The sequence below is a fragment of the Microtus oregoni genome, unplaced genomic scaffold (genome assembly GCF_018167655.1).
Source record: "Microtus oregoni isolate MIOR12 unplaced genomic scaffold, Mior012 000015F_ref0000493, whole genome shotgun sequence".
Classification (NCBI taxonomy): domain Eukaryota; kingdom Metazoa; phylum Chordata; class Mammalia; order Rodentia; family Cricetidae; genus Microtus; species Microtus oregoni.
In genome coordinates, this window is record NW_024543074.1 from 31,835,105 (window position 1) to 31,856,046 (window position 20,942).

Genomic DNA, 20,942 nt, shown 5'->3' on the forward strand with positions numbered 1-20,942 from the left:
GCAGAAGGTAGATCAGAAGGCAGAAGGCCTTTCATGGAACCATTGATGGGACCATGAGTGTCCAGAGAATTGTCCCTAGATACCCAGGCATCCTCACAGACATACAGGAGCACATCATGGCATTTCTCTTTTTGCTGCCCCAAGAGCAGTGTGGTCAGGGTCCTAAAAATCTCGGACGCCTCTCTTGGTCATTTCTTCTCCCCTCTTTTGTATTTATTTGCCTCCCCTCTCACTTGTTCTCTCTGCCACCTGAGGCGTTATCATTACTATGGTGTACAGGATCCCAAAGTCACAATCTTCAGCTTGTGGCCTCACACTGCTTGGAGCTTAGCATCTTAGTAACCAGATACTATGATACCAGCTCTTTCCTTTTAGGCTGTACATGTGTCCGTCCTTTCTTCATTTCTTCATTGTCCCTGTCAGGTCAATTCCTAAAGCTGTGCCTGTCACAGCAGTCCATAAGTGATGGAGGAAACAGACAGTTTTGTGATATGGGAGACCCCTCTGCGTGCTGAAATTATCATTAATGAGTAAAGAAACTGCCTTGGCCTGTTGATAGGGCAGAACTTAGGTAGGCGGGAAAACTGGACTGAATGCTGAGAGGAAGAAGGCAGAGTCAGGGGGACGGCTGGAACTGTACTGGTAGGCCACGACCTCGTAGTGATACACAGATTAATAGAAATGGGTTAAATTAAGATGTGAGAGTTAGCCAAGGGGGCTGGAGAGATGGCTCTGTGGTTAAGAGTGCTGACTGCTCTTCCAGAGGACCCAAATTCAATTCCTACCACCCACATGGCAGTCAACAGCTGTCGGTAACTCCAAGATCTGACACCCTCAGATAGACATACATGCAGGCAAAACACCAATGCCAATCAAATAAAAATAAATAAATTATAAAAAAAGAGTTAGCCAATAAGAAGTTAGAGCTAATGGGCCAAGCAGTGGTTTAATTAATACAATTTCTGTGTGGTTATTTTGGGACTGAGCAGTCAAGAACCAACAAGCGGCTTTTCTACAACAGTTTTGTCTTCCTGCAGTTTAGATGTCAAATATCCTCTAAAAGCCAGTGTGTTGATGGTCTCCAAGAGTGAAGGTCACCAGAGTTATAGTATTGGGAGGTGGTAGTTCCTTTAAGATGCAGGATTAGGGAGGTCCTTGGGGGCATGACAGGGTTGTCCTTGAAGGGAACTGTGGGACCCTCACCCCTCTTGTCTTTATTTTCTTTCTGTGAACATGAATTGAGTGCTTTGTTCGGCCTCCACCCTACCATGATGTCACCGCCTTACTGTTGCTCCTAAAATGAAGGAGCTGATTAACCATGGGCTGAAAGTGTCAAAACTGAGAACCAAAATAAAAATTTTCTCTCTCTATGTTACTTACCTCAATCACACTTTTATGGTACAAAAGGCTGACTAACCCATTTTTGGTTAACAGAATTTGGCTCAAGCCCTGTCAACTCCATCCCAAACCTTTAATTGGCAGTTGAAAATGAAATTATCAATTAGAACAGGCTGGCCATAATAAGAAAACTCAATGGATGATACCAGAATTGATGAGATTCATTAAAAAAAAGAAAGATATAATAGCAATATAATAAACCTTGGGACAATTCTAGATCCAGGGGTAATTCCAGAGTCCAAACGCAAGAATTATGGCAACTTTTTACATTGTTCCCAGAGTCTCTGACAGAGGATGTATTGGTTTTGAAAGGACAATGATATAAAATCAATAGCAATAATAAAAAGCAATTAAAATCCAATTCCCACCAATGAGATGAATCCATCTGTGACCCTGACTTGAAACTGAGTTAAGGGGCAATTGTAGATTACCCGTTCAATAGATTGCAGTTAAATTATGTCAGAGATTTTTTTTTTTATCCTTTACAAAACTGACCATGAAGCAAAAGATGGTGAGATGGGTTATTTGCAGAAAGATTTTCAGAAAAAGGCAGGAAGTCTCCCTGAATTTGTGCTCCTTCTTCTGGTTAGGATCCCACAGCTCAGACAAGAGAGGAAGGAGCCAGCTCCACAGCCTTCCGCACATAACCTGCGGTACACGCTGCATCTTTCCTTTCTGCATTCTCCCTTTGCCTGGTTTCTGGGGTTTCCTGCCCATCAGACTGCCCTGATGCTCTGCAATGGTTGTATATGGTCTCTGCAATTTGAATCTCTTGCCTTCTTCTTTGATTTTTATTGCTCTGTAATTTAAATTTTTAAGAGTTATTTATTTTATGTGTGTGTTGCCTGCATATGTGTATGCACATGTATGCATATATTCTACATGTATGTCTGGTGCCTTTAAATGCCAGTAAGGATGTTCTAGCCTCTGGAACCAGAGATACAGATGTTTGTGAGTCACCATGTGGGTTCTGGGAGTCGAATGCAGGGCCTCTGCAAGAGCCACAGTGCTGTTTACCTCTGAGCCATCTCTCCAGCCAGTTCTGTTATTTTAGTTGAGACAGAGTTTCACCTTGCAGGCCCAGGTGACCTCAAAAACCACTGTGAAGCCCAGGCTGGGCTGTGAGCAGCTATGATTCACCTGCCTCCTGAAATCCGTGCCTGTGTGATGACTCGCTACACGCAGCTTTTCTTCTTTGTTGGTCCCCTTGGGACCTTAGACTTGAAAAGTATAGAGTTGAGACTTACAGTTTCTCAGCAGTACGTACTTGTAATAAAATTATTTGACAGATCTCAGTGTGTATTTCCCCCCCTGTTCTGGTGTCCTGGCATCTGAAGCCTTGCTGTCCCTGGAATGAGTTTCTTCATGAGACTGAGCAAACCCTAGAGATGGCGGATGTGGCATCTGCAAGTGTGACTTCTACAAACAGCTCAACAGTGAATACTCTACTCCTCAGTGGCCTCCTTTTTTAAGCACTTGCCCAACAAGTCGCTATTCACCTGTCCTAATCATTCTCATCAAGTGTCAGGGGTATCAGACGAGGGACAGCGTCTATGTTCTAGTGTCTACCACAGTTGCTCACAACCTGCCTTTCTCATGCCTTTCCATGGAAACCACAAAGAAAGTACCCTTCCCTCGGTCTCCTGACCACCCTTTGGAAACATGGCCCTGTGTGACGCACCCTGCCTCCTATGTCTATGGACTGTACTTATAAAACTTGGTTTTCTTTCAAGGCCGTTATTCCAGTGTCTACATATCTCCCCATACCTGACTGGAACAAGTTCTGGGTATGTGTTAAGCTGCACATGCACAGAGACCATCTCTAATTGACGTGTTTAATCTGTAATTCTCTAAAGCTCAGGAAAGGAACTCAGAATGCCACTGGTCTCAGACAAATAGGAGCCGAGAACTGACTGTGAACAAGACTAGGGATGCTGCGCTCTGTATCCCCCAGTGGAACACTATGAAGAGAAGAGCGCGGTAGAGTGGTTTGTTTGATGGGGATTGTGGTATAGTATTGCCTAGCATCTACTCTTGGGGAAAGGTCTGAATCCAATACGTGAGGCCATAAAGAAGGGAATTATGCATGAGGCTTGCAGGCAGGCAGGCAAATATCATGGGTATGGTACTGTGTCAGCTAATTCTTTTGTCTACTTGACACAAGCTAGAGTGATCTGGGAAGAGGGAACCTCAATTAAGAGAAACACTTCCATTAGATTGTGGGCACTTTCTTTATTAATGATTGATTAATAGGAGACGGCGGAGCCCACTATAGGTGGTACTGCCCCAGAGCAGGTAGTCCTAGATTGTGCTAAAAGGCAAGGTGAGCAAGTCATGGGAGGAAGCCAGGTATCAGTGTTCCTCCATCGTGTGTGCTTTCGTTCCTGCCTTGTCTTTCCTTGGGAATGGAATGTAAGTTGAGAGTGTGAGAAGAAATCAAACCTTTCCTCCCAAGTTCATTTCATCAGTGTTTTTCACAGCAACAGAGAAGCAAGAGCAATCAAAGACCAGTATTTGGGTGTTTCTTAGCATAAACTGCTTGAAACGAGCTTGTTGTGGTCCATGTTCTGCTGCTGATATCACAGTACTCTAGCTGGAGTAAGCCACAAAGCAAAGAGGTTCATGTGGACTCCTGGCCCTGACCAAGGTCAAAGGCTGCCTTTGGTGATGGTCTTGCTGGCAGAATGATGGAATAGTACAGCATACTGCCTATTGCATATCAAGAGGTAAAGAGTCTGCACGAGTGTTCTCTGGTGTCTGTTCTACTTCTAATAAAGCCACCTGTAGAATATTCCTTTACATTATGTGACTATGTGTCACTGTGATTGGGCTAATAAATAGGCTGACTGGCCAATAGCTGGAGGTTAGGTGGTATTCACAGAAAAAAGAGAGGATGGAAGAAGAAGGGGAGGAGTCTGAGAATTGCAAGGGATGCAGAGAGAGGAGATAAACTTGCCGTACTGAGAAAAGGTACCAAGCCACATAGAGTGTAGATAAGAAATATGGATTAGTTTAAATGTAAGAGTTAGCTAGTAACAAGTCTGAGCTATTGGCTGAACATTTATAATTAATTAATAAATCTCTGAGTGGTTATTTGGGAGAGGCCAGCAAGACACAGAGAAACTCTGTGTACACCACCAGATTCAACCATGGGAATGCCAGCTTGATGTCTCATGAAGAGTCTTATCTCAGAACACCACTATTGGATTAAAGATCCCACACAACTAGACCTCCATGGTGTGGATCAGATCCCAACATTAGTCTCAGAGAAGACAAACCAGATTCAAACTATAGAGTCTAGGAGATAGAACTACTTTCCTGAAGGTACTATGACAGAAGTCAGACTGTGGACCACGTATTTGTGCCCTGTCCTATTTGGAAAAATAACAACAACAAAAAGACCGAATGTACAAATATTGTAATTTGGGATACTATCAAGGTGGTTTTGAAATAAAGAGAAACAGAGTTGAGGTGGGTGTAAAGAAGTCTCAGAGGGCATCCTCACTAAGGATAAAGGCAGTGGGGACCAGTGAAAGAATGAAACGGCTGCTATGGGTTCTCTGCAACTGGGGCAGAGCCAGGAGACAGCCTTCAGGGCAGGGCGGCAGTGTTCTGTGTGGACATTCATCCCAGAATCTTCAACTGTGGCGGGCAAGGACTTCAGCCAAGCTGCCGCATTGCCACAGACAGAAGAAAAGGACTTAAGAGGGCTATCTATGAACACACTGTGGAGCTGGGCATGAAGGAACTGGGGAAAGATACAGAAAGCAGGAGAAAGCAAAGGCCAGTCACATAGGGGTATCAGTTTACTTTAATGCACCCACATTTTTTACTACAGGTTGAGCCTTAGGACCGAATAATCTGTTGAGAAAACCTGGATGATATTCCATTCAAGCTGCATGAGTCAGGGAAGTTCAGACAATCTAAATGCTAGGATCTCTTAAAACCTTCCAAACCTCCAGACACCTTTCCACGGTTGTTCTTAAAGAGAAAACTGAGAGTGCCTTGCCACCCGCTGGAAACATTAATTCATTTGGAAACAAGTGCCTCATCCCTTTGATGGGTCTGGCAGCTAGGCACAGCCTGTTTGAACCACTCGCCTGCTGGGGACCCTGTTGGGTAGCATTGGAAGGGATGAAGAAGAGAGAGGCCCTCCCCACCTGTGCTAGCCTAGGTTTAAGCCAATTAGAGGAGACATGAAAACAGTTTAGTTAGCAAGGAAGGTAGCTTCCCATGCATCAGTGACTTTGGGGAAAGTGTCACCTGAGTCAGTGTTTCTGGATAGAAGGTGTGGCTGCTGCTACTGACACCTGAGTGGGTTTGATAGCCCTCCAGTGCTCCCAAGCCCCTCCCACTCTGAATCTGAAAGTCTTTCTTCTGTCACCTCTCCAGGAAGAAAAGACTTGCAAGGCTAATGGTATTTTGTCTAAACCAAGGGCTGGGTGATGCTTTTCCTAGGCCGGCCTAGCACATTCAATAAAAACAGCCCTGGTTTTGGGTTAACAGCACTGTCTGAGCAGTTCCTCAACAAACTCAAGTGCAGAAACTAGCAAATAAATCACTCCATACCGTGGAAGGGACTCTTCTACCTCCCAAGTTTTGTTACATTTATAAAGTTGTTGCTGGGCCACTCAATGGTCTAAGCTATTTTTCCAGTTATGCAGTCTTTTCTATTACAACTTCATTGAACATACAATATCCTATGGACTTCATAGGATTTTCTGTGTAGCTACTGGACATGTCTTGATAAAAATGAGGAGTTCTTCACTGTGCATCTTTAGTTCTGCATCTTAAACTTAACGGGAGTGCGCCAGGCCTCAGGCTATGCTCCCTTACAGAATGTAGGAGCCCCCCATTTCCTTTGGCCAGATCCTCAGCATGGGTCCCCTTGTGTTTCCTAATATTTCTATGTACTGGGGTCTTATGTCTTTCTAAATACTGATCGCTTCCAAAGCAAAACCAAATAGTTTCAACTCTGCTTTTCCTACACTCCAAGGAACACCTGATATTTATGGTGCTCATTAAAAAAAATGTAACATTTTACCATCATGAAAATGATGCTATTAGCTTTGGAGACCTTCATTATAAGTGTTACAGTTTTTTTTTTTAAATGACACCCTAAAGTATAACACTTCTGCAAAGCTGGATGCTTTAAACAAAGGACATTCTTCTGTCCCCACCTCCACTTTGACTCACCCCTTTTCCTCTCTTCTAATGCAGGAAAGGGGGCTTCCTTTGAAGTTCCTGGACTACCTGAAGTTCACCTTCTCTGGAAAACTGACTTGCAGAGAGAAAGATTAAGTAATGGTAGACGCTGCACCCCGAGAACAGGTGAGTATCCAAAGATGTGATATTGTCTCTTCCTCAGGTGCACCATCTTCAGAAATTGTCACTCTTGACCAGGGAGTGGTGGCAGAGGAGGGAGGATCTCTGAGTTCAAGGCCAGTTTGGTCTACGCTACAACAACAATCAGGGCCACATAGCGAGGCTGTGTCTCAAAGAACAAAAGATAGAAAGAAAGAAATCATTGTTCCTCCTCTGAAGTTGCTTACATTCCCATTTCACTCCTTCCAATGAAGAGAGAACTTGACCTTCAATGCTCTGTCCTTCCTTTAAACCTCCTATTGTGAGTCTCATGTCTTTGCATAGGCATACAGTTCTATCCTTTTTCTTTTACTAATCTGCCTACTGTCGGGTGCTTTGTAGACCCATCTGTAAGATAGAAAGAGTAGGTTCCTTCAGCCTTACCTGCAAGTTGCTACAGTACCCCTCCAGGTAAGCTTTTCGGAGAAGGAGCTGATTAAAATCAAGAAATGATTGAGAAATGCCTCGACATACCGATGAACAACCTGCATCTCAGCAGGAAGACCCCACTGAAGGGACAAGCACAACTGTATGTCTCCATCTTGTCCCTGATCCTCAGCACTCAGGTGGCGACAGTGTGGTGTGCAAATAGCACAAGGCAGACCAGGATGTGGCCGTGAGAAGCCAGCAGTTTCCTTGGAGCCCTGGAATCCCTATTGGAGTCTGTCTTTTTAAACCTTGGCTGGGCATGGCAGAGCGAAGCGTGAACGGAGGGGCTGAGACAGCCACCTGGAGTGTCAACTATTTTTCTCTCCTTGGGGACTAAGCAACCTGATGAAGACAACTCAAGAAAGAAGACTTTAAACTGGTTTACAGTTGAAGAAGGGACACACACCAATATGGTAGGAAGACATGGTCACTGGAGCTCGAGGCTGCAGTCAGGAAGCAGAGAGCAGACAGGAAGTGGTCCCAACCAGAAAACCTCAAGGCTCACCCTTAAAGAGCCACTTCCTGCAGAGACTCTGCTTCCTAAAGGCATAACAACCTTCCCAAACAACTCCACCAGCTGGGGACCAAGAGTTCAAATATACTAGCCTATGGGACATAAAATACAATCAAATCACATCACGTGGGTTGTGAGGGAAGAGAAAGAGGGTACATGGCTTCTTTATTGACCATATTAATGTCCATCAAGCTTGTGCCATCTCTCAATAAATGCTGCTGCTTGCCCATACTGAGCCTAGCAGCTAGAAACATATGAGCAAAAGGGTTTCTTTAGAGCAGGTTCAGGAGCTGGAAATGAATGGGTCTCATTGCTTGAATTGAAATCACCTGAATGAGCAAGAACTGGGTTAGAGATGTTGCCTAAGGCTGCACATCATTTTTTCTTGTAGCAGGAAATGGATAGAAATGGAGGCTGAATAATTCTTTCTTTCTTCATGTTTTATATATGAAGCCATCATTTCTCCTAACAGAAAGACTTAGACACTGCAGAGCCCATAGACTTGGAGAGACAGCAATATTACCTAACGAATGACCTGCGAAAACTGAAGTTTTCTTGCAGTGTGCTAGCCGAGGCAGCGATCTTAGCCTCTCTGCAAGGGGAGAGTGTGTAAATGATCTCAGCTTTCCCCAGAGACTCCAGGTGCCTGCAAGCCGGCATTTCCCAGTACCGTTTAGTATATTCGTCCCAGCTAAGGCTGGATTACATTTCCAGATCCATAGTGTTTTATCTGTTTCTTGCAGAAATCACTTCATGTTTGCTCTGTAAAACATGGAAATAAACAAGAGGCGAGCACCCTTTCCTGGTGCACAACCCCATGGTGAACCTTCAGCTCTTGTGTGGGTCTCAGTGCAGAGCTGAGGTGACGGCAGAGCAGGTGACCTGGAAAGCTGTGCTGAACTTTCGTCCTCAAATGTCCACACATCCTAAGGGACATTTGCTGGTGTTCACCTCAAGCTAGTGCAAATAGTTTCCCCGACCAAGGCACAGCATGGCAGTCTTACAAGCACAGGAAAAGATGAAATAGTGAGTTGCCAAAATAAATGGCAATACTTCCTAAATTCCTAATGATTAGAGGATCCAGGGAGGGTCCTTCAGATCCATCCCATGCTGTGTGCACGTTCTTCCGTTTCTCTTGATTAAAATGACTCAGATTTGAAGAGAGACTTAAGTGGGAAAGATTTTAAGTTCCACATTTATCACTCACTCTTCTCAGTCCCAGTTTGCTCATTCATGAAAGCTTAGATACCATCAACTTCAACCAGATATCATGCAACCTAAAGAAAACCACTGGAACAAGAGGCACAATGACTAGAAACAGTAGATGGCCAGTAATTAGTAACTGGTATCAAAGTAATGCTTTCATGAAGCATAGAAAGAAAAGTAATAAATGCCAAGCTTTGACTCCAAAGAACGGCCTCAATTCTGCTCTGTCTGTTCAGCCAGCTTCCCTGCCAAGAATACCCATGGCCTCCCAGAGCTGTGATTCCCCACATCTATGCACACCAACTTAGCCTGCCGATTTCCACTAATAGCATCAAGATAGAAATACATGGAGGCTGGAACGGTGGCTCAGCAGTCAAGAGCACTTGCTGTTCTTTCAGAAGACTCAAGTTTAGTTCCCAGTGCCCACATTGAGAAATTTACAATGGCCTGTAACTCCAGTTCCTCTTCTGGACCCCTCAGGCACCAGCATGCATGTATACCTACATACACACACACCCGCACATACACACATATACAATTACATAGAAAACAAATATTTACAACAGATAGGAATAGTGTGGACATAAAAGCAGGGTTGAAAAGGCAAAACATCTATGAAATACTTGATGTCAGTGTCAAAGCCCCATGCTCACTGATATTTTGAAAAATGCAATCTCACCAATTCAAGGCAACTCATTTGTTAATGTTTAAAACTTAATTTCATTTAGATGAATTTCCCATTCATTTTAGATCTTATCCTTCTCCCTTAATACCCTTCCAGAGAGGAGAATGATTTTAGCTATATTAGTTTATGAGATGGGATAGGGGTTGAGACAGTGTGGTGGTTAGTTTTTGGTCAACTGGACACAAGCTAGGACCATCCAGGAAGAAGAAACCTCAGTTGAAAAAATGCCTCCCTCAGATTGACCTGAAGGCAAGTTTGTGGGGCATTTTCTTGATTTGTGATTAATGTGAGAGGGTCAGCCCATGGTGGGTAGTGCCATCCCTGGGCAGGTGGTCCTGGGTGATACAAGAAAGCAGGCTGAGCACCGTGTGGAGCAAGCCAGTAAGCAGTACCCCTTCATGGCAAACTGCATCAATCCCTGCTTGAGTTCCTGTTCTGACTTCCCTTCATGGTGGATTTTAAATTTCAAGCTGAAATAAACCCTTTCCTCTTCAAGTTGCTTTGGTCATGGTGCTTAGCACAGCAATACAAAACTAAGGAGAATGAACATGTATCTACGTACTGGTCACGTGCAAACACAGGTATTAGGGTGACTGGTACAATGTGTAACCGGCATCCTCAAACACTAGACATCTGCTTCCTGTCATGCTCCATGACTTGTCACCACCCCACCTCTCTTCCAAGACTTCTACATCATACAAACATCTCTTCACAGTTTGGAGATGTTAATGACTTCTCTCATAAACATAATGATTTTCACTTTCTACAGAGCAGGACTTAATTCTTTTTCAAAATCCTCCATGGAACCTCTTGTCTATAAATAAAGTTTGCCTTTTTTTTCTGGCATCACATTTTGATATTCTAAACAAGCTTCTGTAAACAGAGACTGCTTGTTTGTTCCCTGGCTGCCGAGACCTGAATAATCACACAGAAACTATATTAATTACAACATTGTTTAGCCTATTAGCTCAGGCTTCTTATTAACTAACACTTACTTCTTAAATTAACCCATTTCTATTATTTTATATTTTACCATGGGGCTCGTGGTTTGTTACCTCTTGCTTTTTGAGAAACTACATGGCATCTGTCTTCTTCAGCAGCTACATGGCATTTCCCTGACTCTGCCTACTCTCTCTCTCTCTCTCTCTCTCTCTCTCTCTCTCTCTCTCTCATCCAGGCTGGTTATATATTCTGCCTTGCCATAGGCCAACGTAGCTTTATTCATTAACCAATTAAAGCAACACATATACAGAAGGATATTCCACATCAAGCTTCTCAAGGTTGAAAATATTGATTTTACTTTTGTCTTTTCACCATGCCCATTTCTCTGAATAAGAATGTAATTTATGATCTTTGCCATAGATTTACCACAAAGTGAGTAAACTCAAACTTTAAAAGGTTTTAAATTTGACTCTTTTGTCTACTTTGTGCCATGTGACTTTACAGGCAATTCATATGACAATGGTGATAGACTCAGTCAGAGTCAGCTCAGGACTCTGGCTATGTTCTTTCAAATATATTTCTCCGTCCAACTACTCTTGGTTTATTTTTAAAGATTTGCTTTTATTATTTCTGATTATGTATAGGTGGGTATGTGCACATGAGTAGGTTCAGGTACCCCTGAAGGCCAGGGGCATTGAATCACCTGAAGCTAGAGTCTGACCTGGGTTCTGGGAACTTAATTAGGGTCCTTTGGAAGAACACCAAGAGCTCTTAACCACTGAACTGTCTGTCTCATCTTTCAACTTCCCTTGATGAATGCAAGAGTCTGTTGAAGGCATAAGGCCTCATTGCCCAACTTTATTATCCTCCTGCAATTTCCAATGACTTCTAAACATCAAGCTGATACCTTTCGACCAAGTCACCAAAACATCCATGGACGGAGTGCCATCTCATTCTTCCATATTTTGACTTTGCCTTCCCTATGGCCTGCCAAGCAGTTCACACTAAAACTCTGTGAAAAAGCAAAATAGCCTTTTATTTGGGTGTTAGAAATTATAATTTTTGAGAAAAAGGTTCAAAAGAGAAAAATAAGATCTTCTAGGAGACTTTGGATGGTGAAAAGGATTAAAGGGTATAATAGGAGTTCCATAAAGTAAGAGTCTGACAACCTTCCATTGTGCACTGTGAGCCTGGAGCAGAGTGGAATTGTCAGGATACCTGTGCCTGTCATTAGAGATGCTAACTGTTGAAGGGTGTAGGTGATCCTACTCTAGGTAGCTGCAGAAGTCTTCCTAACTTGATGGCTGCCTGATTCTTTTAAAAAGATATTTCAATATCCTTTGCCTTGTAAGTTTTCCTTTTAAATTCAGTAAGATAGATAGCTCCCCACGGGTAACACCCAACCTTTTTCCCATCTGTCTTCATGATAAAGTCTCCTGGAAGTCAGGACACAAAGTCATCAAGTTCAATTGGGAGAACCTAAGGAGGAGGATGTTGCGAGTCTATGGTATTGCCACACTTTTGAGTCAAGGGACCCCCCAATCCAGATTCAGTATCCTTTCTGCAGGTCAGCTATAGCCCACACAATGAAAACCAGCTCCTCTGTGTCCCAGGCCTAACAGCAATAACGATAAAAGCCATCAGCTGGACCCTCCTCTGGAGGCCCTTGCATCGGTCACCTTAATAAACACATAACAAGGAATATGTGGTTATGCTGGGAGCAATTACTGAAGTTTGGCAACATCAGCTCAGATAAAATTAGATTTGACCTGAGAGATTGTTCCAAACACAACCTCACCCGCCTTTCATGTTCTGAATCCTATCAACTGGCACGTTGTTGTCTCTTCTCAGCTTTAAAGTCAGTGTCTTCATCATAGAAATGAAAAAGACCTGTTTTCTTGTTAAGACGTTTAAAGTTCTTTCCTGGCAGGTGTTGTAACGGGCTGGCAGATGTGACTTGTGCTGATTTTATCAGAGGCCACAGCATGTGACTAGGAGGGATTAGCTAAGTTATCATGTGTAGCGCTACTACCCAGAGCCACAGAATATTGCACAGGAAAGCACCTGACCCTTTGTCCATGAAGAAACTGAAGGCCAGAGAAAACACTGGACTTGCCCAAGGGCATGTGGATCAGATTCTGGTCATGGCTTCAGTCACATCCTCAGGCCTTCATAATGGTTTCTGATGTTTGAGAAAGAGAGAGAGGGCAACATGGAAGAGAAAGAATTTGACTGCCGAAACTCTAGTTTCAGACTCTAATTTAGACAAACAACAAGGAAAGGAGATGGAGCCAGAGGACAGAAAAGCAGAGGCAAAGGAGGATCTAAGTCCTTCAGGGAAAGGCAGCACACCCATGTTCTTCACGGGTTTATCAACAGCATCAGCTCTATCTTTGATGCCTGGGGATGTTTAGTAAATATGTAAAGAAGAAGGAATGGAGGCAGAGAGAGGAATGGAAATAAGTAGACCAAAGGCAACCCTGTTCTATGTACTTTGTAGTCACAACCTCAGGTTCAAGTTAAGGTGTTTTCCTTCGTTTGTTTTGGGGTTTGGGATTTGTCTTTCTGATCTCCAAAGGCTCTGTTTTTCTGGGTTGTTTTGTTTTATAGAAGGTAGAGACTGAGGTTGCTGAAAGTCAAACATCTGGATAAGTAAAACACTGTGAACTTTTCCTCTTGAGTAATTTTCCCAAGTTCGCATAATAATAGCTACAGCTAAAACAACACAAAGACAAAGAGCTCTTAAGTCTATCAAAACACAAAGTTCTGTTCCTCTTGTTTACTCTTAGTGCCCTCTCTTTTTCTCTGGCCCTTGCTCGATTACATTTTGATTCAGGCGAAATCGACTTGAGCTACTTAGTATTCTTGGTTGTTGTTGACTTGGAGATCTGACTACAGGTCTAAAACTGGACATCGCTCATCCATCCCCTCATCCATCCATCCATCCATCCATCCCCTCATCCATGCATCCATCCTTCCATCCTCTCATCCATCCATCCATCCATTCATCCATCCCCTCATCCACACATCCATTCATCCATCCCCTCATCCATCCATACATTCATCCATCACTCAAAGGATGGGTACTTTGCTGTTCAGTTCTGCAGTGAATGGGGCTCACTCTCTGGCTTCACACTCACAATTAATAAGGGAAGGTGTTAGGTGTATTACCAAGATTTCTACAGGTGACAGATCAGGGGTCAGGCTTTACATTTAGGAGGTTAGAGCCTAATCAGTTAGAATAAATCCAGGATTCTCAACACAGCAACTAAGACAGTGGTTCTCAGCCTGTGGGTTGCAACCCCTTTGACCTTTCTCAGATGTGGCCTAAGATCATCTGAAAACACAAGTATTTATATTATGATTCATAACAGTAGTGAAATTACATTATGAAGTAGCAACAAAGTAATTTTGTGGCTGGGGGTCAGCACAGCATGAGGAACTGTAATGAAGGGTCTCAGCATTAGGAAGATGGAGACCTACTATTCAGGTCATCATGACCTAGGACCTCTCTCCTTACTCCACCCCCTTTTATATTGTCATTTCCCCCTCCCCTCATTAGCTTGCACTGTGAACTTGACACAGCCCAGACTTACCTGAAGCAACCTCAACTAAGGGATTGTCAGCATCAGACTGGCCTGTGAGCATGCTTGTGGGAGCATTGTCTTGATTGCTAATTAATATAAGAGAGACCAGCCTACTGTGGGTGATGCCACCCCTGAGCTGTACAAAAAGGTAGCCGAACGTGAACAGTCCTGGAAGCAAGCCAGTGAGCAGGTTCCTTTGCATTTTCTGCTTTAAGGCCCTACCTTAAGCTCCTACGTTGGCTTCCTTGGATTGTGGACTATAATTTCTATGATAAAACAAACTCTTTCTTCACCAAGTTGCTTTTGGTCAGTGTGGTTCATCACAAGGGAAAGCAAATCAGGACATGTTCAGCATGAAAGTGACAGGCCATCTAATAAACAGGATCCTTTAAGATTGTTTTCATCATAAAACGCTTGTCTTTGCTTTTTCCTCTGATTAAAATATTCCACTGATAGGTCTTCATCTGACTTTCATAACCCAGGACTCATCTCATGGTCTATAGAAGAAGAAGAATATTGGAATCCTCCCTTTGAAAACCAGGACATATTCTACGACCATTCAATGACTTACCCAAGGCCATATAACCATCAAAAGACACTGCTAAAGAGTTGAACTGAGGCAGTTTGTGTCAACAAATCTGGTTTGTGTCCCCTGCCCCCCGCCTACACCGCCAGAACCATGTGTCACCGATTTCCATGTGTCAAACTTCATATCAGAGAGTGTGCTTTTCCCATGCCTGTCCTGCTCACAACTGTATCCTTAACACTTAACAGAGCCTGGCATGCAGTGGGCACCGGGAAAACACGTGTGAATGTATGAATAAATGAATGAATGAACAGAAGCTTGAAAGAGAGAAAGTATGTGTAAAGAAAGGTTAGAGGTCAAGACATATCACAGCTTACTTTAGGGAACCTCTGAGAGCAAGGCTATCTATAGTCTTTCTCAGGAGTGGCACCAAAATTATTAGAAATACCAGACAGGTAGGAGCAGATACAATGGCTGGTGGTGATATATGAGAGAAAACAAGGGTTTGGGGGATGGAGAGACAGGACAAGCCTTATGTTACAATGCAGAAATAAATGTAACTCCGACCCTTGGGTAAAACACGCATCATTTCCTAGAAATCCTCCCCAAAGAATATCTGTGGTGTAACAGTAGGAAAAGAACTCCCTGAAAGGTCCCCATGGTGCCAATAACCTAGGAGTCCTCTCCAGCTGACCAAGCCTAGATGGCACAGCAGATGGTGTTAATGAGTCGGAAATGACTCAAGCTATGTCTTGAGCCTGCTGCTTGCCAGATCTCCCTGTTGGTCACAATTCACTGATCTCTTGCAAGTCAAGTGCCAGGATGTGCAGTGGCCTATGTCACCTCATCTGGTTGGCTTTCCAAGATGGTGGTGCTTTGACGGCAACGGTCAACACTATTGGCCGAGACTTGCTAAGCGTGGTCCAGGCCTGCTGTGACCCTCAAAGGGGAGCTTGGACTTGTGCAATGAGATTCTGATTCAGGGAGCAATCTTCCTTCTGCTCACTGTACCCTCTGGTTTTCTAGCCTCTGATAGCAGACCCAATGACATCATGTTAGATAGTTGTAGTGCTCTATCCAAATAGACCCTCAGACCTTTGACTGAATCACTGATGATACTTTGGATGTAGAAAGGTATAATGTGACTTAACTCCTCAAATAGTAACTAACAAATTGAAATTACCTGGCGCAAGTGAGAAGAAAACACGGAACACTCAACAAACCTCTTTGGACTTTATTAGAGGGGGTGCATACAGGCCTGGGGAATCAGTGTGCAGAGAGAGAGGAAGGTGGCGTGTCCAGCTTTTCAAAAGCTACCTAGCGCATGTGCACAGAGAGTTGGTATGACTACGTCATACACAGATGACGGGCTCATGCATGCGCGCAAGGGTTTAGCTGAGTCATATGCGGATGGAGCCATGCATGCGCACACGTGGGTCACACGTTGGTGGGGCTTTAACATTCAGGCACTTGCCTGAAACCTGGGTGCAGGAACTGAAGCAGAGACCATGAAGGAACTTTTCTTAACTAGATTGCTCTCAATGGCTTGTTCAGCTTGCTTTTTATACAACCTAGGACCATCTGCCTAGGGTAGCACTGCCCACAGTGGGCTGGGCTTCCCATATCTATCATCACCACCATCAACAACAACAAAAAAGCCCCACAGACTTGTTTACAAGCAAACTGATGGAGGCATTTGTCAGAGGCAATTCCTCTTCCCATTTGATGTTAGCTTGTGTCAAGTTGAATAAAAATCTAGCCAGAAGAGTAGACATCATCTCGTTGAATTTTAGAACAACTCCGAGTAGCAGAAACTCTAAGAGTATGGCACAAGTGAGGAACGGAGACATCGGGAAGGTAATGACTTCCTGGCAGTCCTTCGAGCATCAAGTTGTGTCATCTATATTTGTCACATGTGACACCTTGAACCAGACCAATGACTCTTTGCACAGAACACTTCAAAATAAAGATGTATGGGAAAAAAGGGTACACTGGGTGACTCAGTCACACTAGAGCTTCTGGGATAAAATCTCTCTCTCTCTCTCTCTCTCTCTCTCTCTTCGTAAACTTTATTTTATTTTATTCGGGAGGGAGGTTGCAAAGTCAGAGGGTGGATACAAAAGGGATAGGGGGAATGAATGGAGTCGAGATGCATGATGTGAAAGACCCAAAGAATAAGTGAAAAGAAAATTAAAGAAAAAAGAAAACAATTATGAACCTTTTGCAAGTAGTAAACCACTGTATAGAAAAATGTATGATCAAAAAACAGCTTCTAGGGCATTTTTTTCCTTTTTTCTTTTTATTAGAGCAAAATTTTTGAGCTAATATTTCATGGCAAAAACATAATCAAACTCCTGTTTATCTGTTCTTGCCAGAATTTTTCTCAAGAAATATTAAAAACTATCAATCGCAGAGCATCTGGGGTCCTCTGGTAAAGGTATCAAACAGTGTAGTCACCCTGAAAAATGATAGGGCTTTACTATGGCTGAATATGTATGTATGCTGTAACACAGTTATTCAACTTCTGAGAGTATGCATGTGTTTACAGATATATCAAAGAAACCTAGAATAGACTATGAGCCACAGATGAGCAATAGGATGCTCATCAGAGGCCATAACTGGAAACTTCCCAAATGCCCAGCAGTCCTGAATCAATAAATAAATATGCAATAATCACATGGTGGTGTACTATATAGCAGCAAACAAATTGTGACTGAACAACACAGTCTAGATGATTCTCACAAGATTAATGTTGTATCATACTGTATAAATGTAATACTCAGTATACACGTTTACCTTTATAATGATTCCAAATAGGCAAGATTAATTGTGCTGCTGAGTTTTATGTCAACTTGACACCAACTATAGCTATCAAAGATAGAAAGAGCCTCAATTAAGGAAATGCCTCCAGCCGAGAAGTGGTGGCACAGGATTTGCCTTTAATTCCATCACTCAGGAGGCAGAGATAAGTGGTTCTCTGCATTTGAAGTCAGCCTGGTCTACAGAGCAAAGGAACCCCGTCTCAAAAAAAACAAGCAAGCAAACAGACAAAATCAAGAAGAAAGAAAGAGAGAGGCATGGATGGAGGAAAGGAAAGGAAAGGAAAGGAAAGAAAGAGAAAAGAAAAGAAAAGGAAAGAAAAGAAAAGAAAAGAAAAGAAGAAAATCCTTCCATAAGATCTGGCTATAAGCAAGCTTATAGGGCATTTTCTTATTAGTGATTGATGTGAGAGGGCCCAATTCATTGTGAGTTGTGTCATTCCTGAGGTGGTGGACCTGGGTTTTATAAGAAAGCAGTCTGAGCAGGCCATGAGGTACAAGCCAGTAAGCAGCACCCTTTCTTGGCCTTTGCATCAGTTCCTGCCTCCATGTCCCAGCCCTGCCTGAGTTCCTGTCCTGACTCCTTCAGTGATGGACTATGGTGTGGAAGCATAAGCCAAATAGACTCTTTCCTCCCCAACTTGCTTTTCTTCATGCTATTTCATCATAGCAATACTAACTATAACTAAATTAGAAACTGGTATCATCACAGTGGGATAATACTGTCACAGACTTGACCGTGTTTTGGGGAGGAGTGTAGAAGGACTTTGAAGCTGTGAGCTAAAGAAGTTCCTGAGCATTGAGAGCTAAGTGGCCTGTTCTGCAGGAGTTTGGCTAAGAATGATTCTGAGAGCAGTATGGATGACGGGTGTCTGGCTTGAGAAATTTTAGAGGGAAACCAAGATTCTATCAGGACCTTTGTGTGAAAATCTGTGGTGTCTGGTCAGCTGAACCTGAAGAATTGGTTATAAAAAAACAAGATACCAGAACCACTGAAGTTAAACCTTTGCTTTGCTGGGATAATTGATGCTGATCAGCTGGAGCTGAGAAAGTAGCAGTGATTAAGAAGAGACTAGCATCACTGAGGTGAAATCTCAGATTCCAAAATCTCCTTAGAGTCAGCAGCACATAGCAGCTGTGCTCCAGAGGTAGCCAAGGTTGTCCCTTGTACTGAGAATCAAACTTGAGAGTGTAAGAGTCATCCAGGTGGTACCGGTTTTGAAGGTTTGAAGGGGTCATGGAGAGCAGCTGGAACTTGGTACAGAGAGAAGCCATAAGAGGCCATTGGTGCAACTGGAGTATCAGTGGAAACCCCAGACTGAAGGGGTCATGGAGAAAGTTGAGGTTTTGCACCGTGAAGAGAGCCAAGGAGATACAATTGGTGAAAGGATAGCCCCATTGCTGCAGAAGACCCTAGCATTTTGGAGATGGCAGTACCACAGGGCAGCTGGCTTGAAAGGCAGCAGCCACAGGATGGAGCCAGCCAAAGCTTAGAAAACATAGCTTGTGTTGCAGAGTGTAGAGCCAGAGAAGTGACCTAAGCCCTTTGGAGGAGTCCAGACATCATGAGTGAATCCCAGACATTAGATACTGCATATTTACATGGTTGAAATTTGGTTTTGCTTTGACCTGATTGTGAATGTGCTCTGGTTCTGTTCTCTTAAAGTAAGAAAGTATTTAATTTATTTTGATTTTATAGGAATCCGCAGTTGAGATACAGAATTTTAAAAAAGATTTTAGGTTTAAAGAAAATTTGGGACAATCCTGTCAGCCTTACCAGAGGCCAGAGTGGCCCTAGGTACCTCAGGGAAGACACCATTTACCACATGCTAAACCCCTTTAAGCCTATCCAACAACCTCAGACTACACCTTCATCCCTGGGCTCCATATCCAGGCCTACTACTTTAGAAGAAGTCTTTGTATTTAACAGAGGTCAGGCAGGATCTAAGAATCTGAGGGCCCACAGCCCAGGCAGCCTTAAGGTAGGCCAACCTGGTACTAGGAACCCCAGGTAAGAGACTGCCCACCACCCACAAAACCCCCTTTTTGGAGGCTGTGGACCCCCTGACCCTGAATTTCCTGTAAACAACTTGCTTGCAGCTCTTCTGAGCAAAACAGCTTGTTTTCCTGTGGTTGCAGCTGCTCTGAGCACGAGACCCTCAGGAGTTCTTGATGGTGGAGGAGTGGTTTCTGGTGGGCTTGCAGCTGAGAATTAGGGCATGGTCATTAGTCAAGGAAACCCTATATAAACTGCCCTGGAATACAATAAAGAAGGAATTTTTGGCGTTACCCATGTCTCTGTGTGTCTGTGTGTGTTTCAATCTCCAGCCCATTGTCTGACTTGCCAACTGCATTGAGCTATAAATGGAGGCCCCCAGCAAGATCGGGGGGAAGTAGGGATCCCTGAGAGATCACCCTCAGGAATGGTAAGGGTGAACTGAAGATGGGTATGTGTTTTTCATCCCCAGACTCTTGCCTAATAGTGGTTTCGGGTGGTTCAGGCACCAAAGGAGGCACCACTGAGATTGGGAACTAGAGACTCTCTGAGGGCTGCCTTCTGGAAGACTGGCCTGCAGGAAAGTAATAAAGAGGAGGCAGGAGGGTGAACAGAAGGCCTTGAAAAGATAGAATGTGCACAGATAATCTGGATTATATATATTATTGTGTTTTCTTTTCTTTTCTTTTTTTTTTGACTGGAGAGAGACATTTGATTCTGGGAACTGCTAAGAAAGGTATCTTGATTTCAAAACATGGGTCCAAGGATTGTTGCTTTGGAAAAGAGGTTCTGCTTTTGTTTCTACAGAGGAACGTATGGAATCATTCCAGGCTAATGTGGCTTGATGGATCAAGAGACCCTGAAAGGTTGCAGTGAATACCCCCCAAAAAATTACTTTGCCCAACTAATAGCAGGAAGTAGTTTAGTGAGAATGAAGACCAAATTTCCTAACTGACTGTTTACTGAAGGTTGTGGGGCTGAGGGGGACGCTGGCAGCAGTGCCAGGAGCCGTGGGTAGGTAGTGAGGCACATCAGCAATCACGGCAACAAGTGCTGGAGCCGAGGTGAGCCAAAGCCACCCAGATCCTGCCAGGCTGCCTGTCCACCTGTGGCATAGAAGGCAGTAGTGGTCCCCGACTCTGTGCACCCAAGAGTTTGTGGCATGAGTGGCGGGAGGGACCCGTGCAGTAACCGTGGGAGGTCCTTGAGCCCGCCTATCACTCCAGCTCATAGCAATAGTGGGAGGTATGTCGGCTTGGTCCCGTAGGTGCCCGGCCTGGTGGAGCCGCCCCAGCTGGTTGTGGTGCACACTGGTAGAATTTGCTGAAGGAGGCAGAGGCAGAAGGATCTGGAATTCTAGGCCCGCATTTACGACTGCCACTAATCAGCCGGTGCTGAGCGGTCTGGAGAGAGACTTCAGGATCACCATGGCTGTAGTGGCCTCTATTGTTACTGCTGCGGCCTCCTTCACAGCAG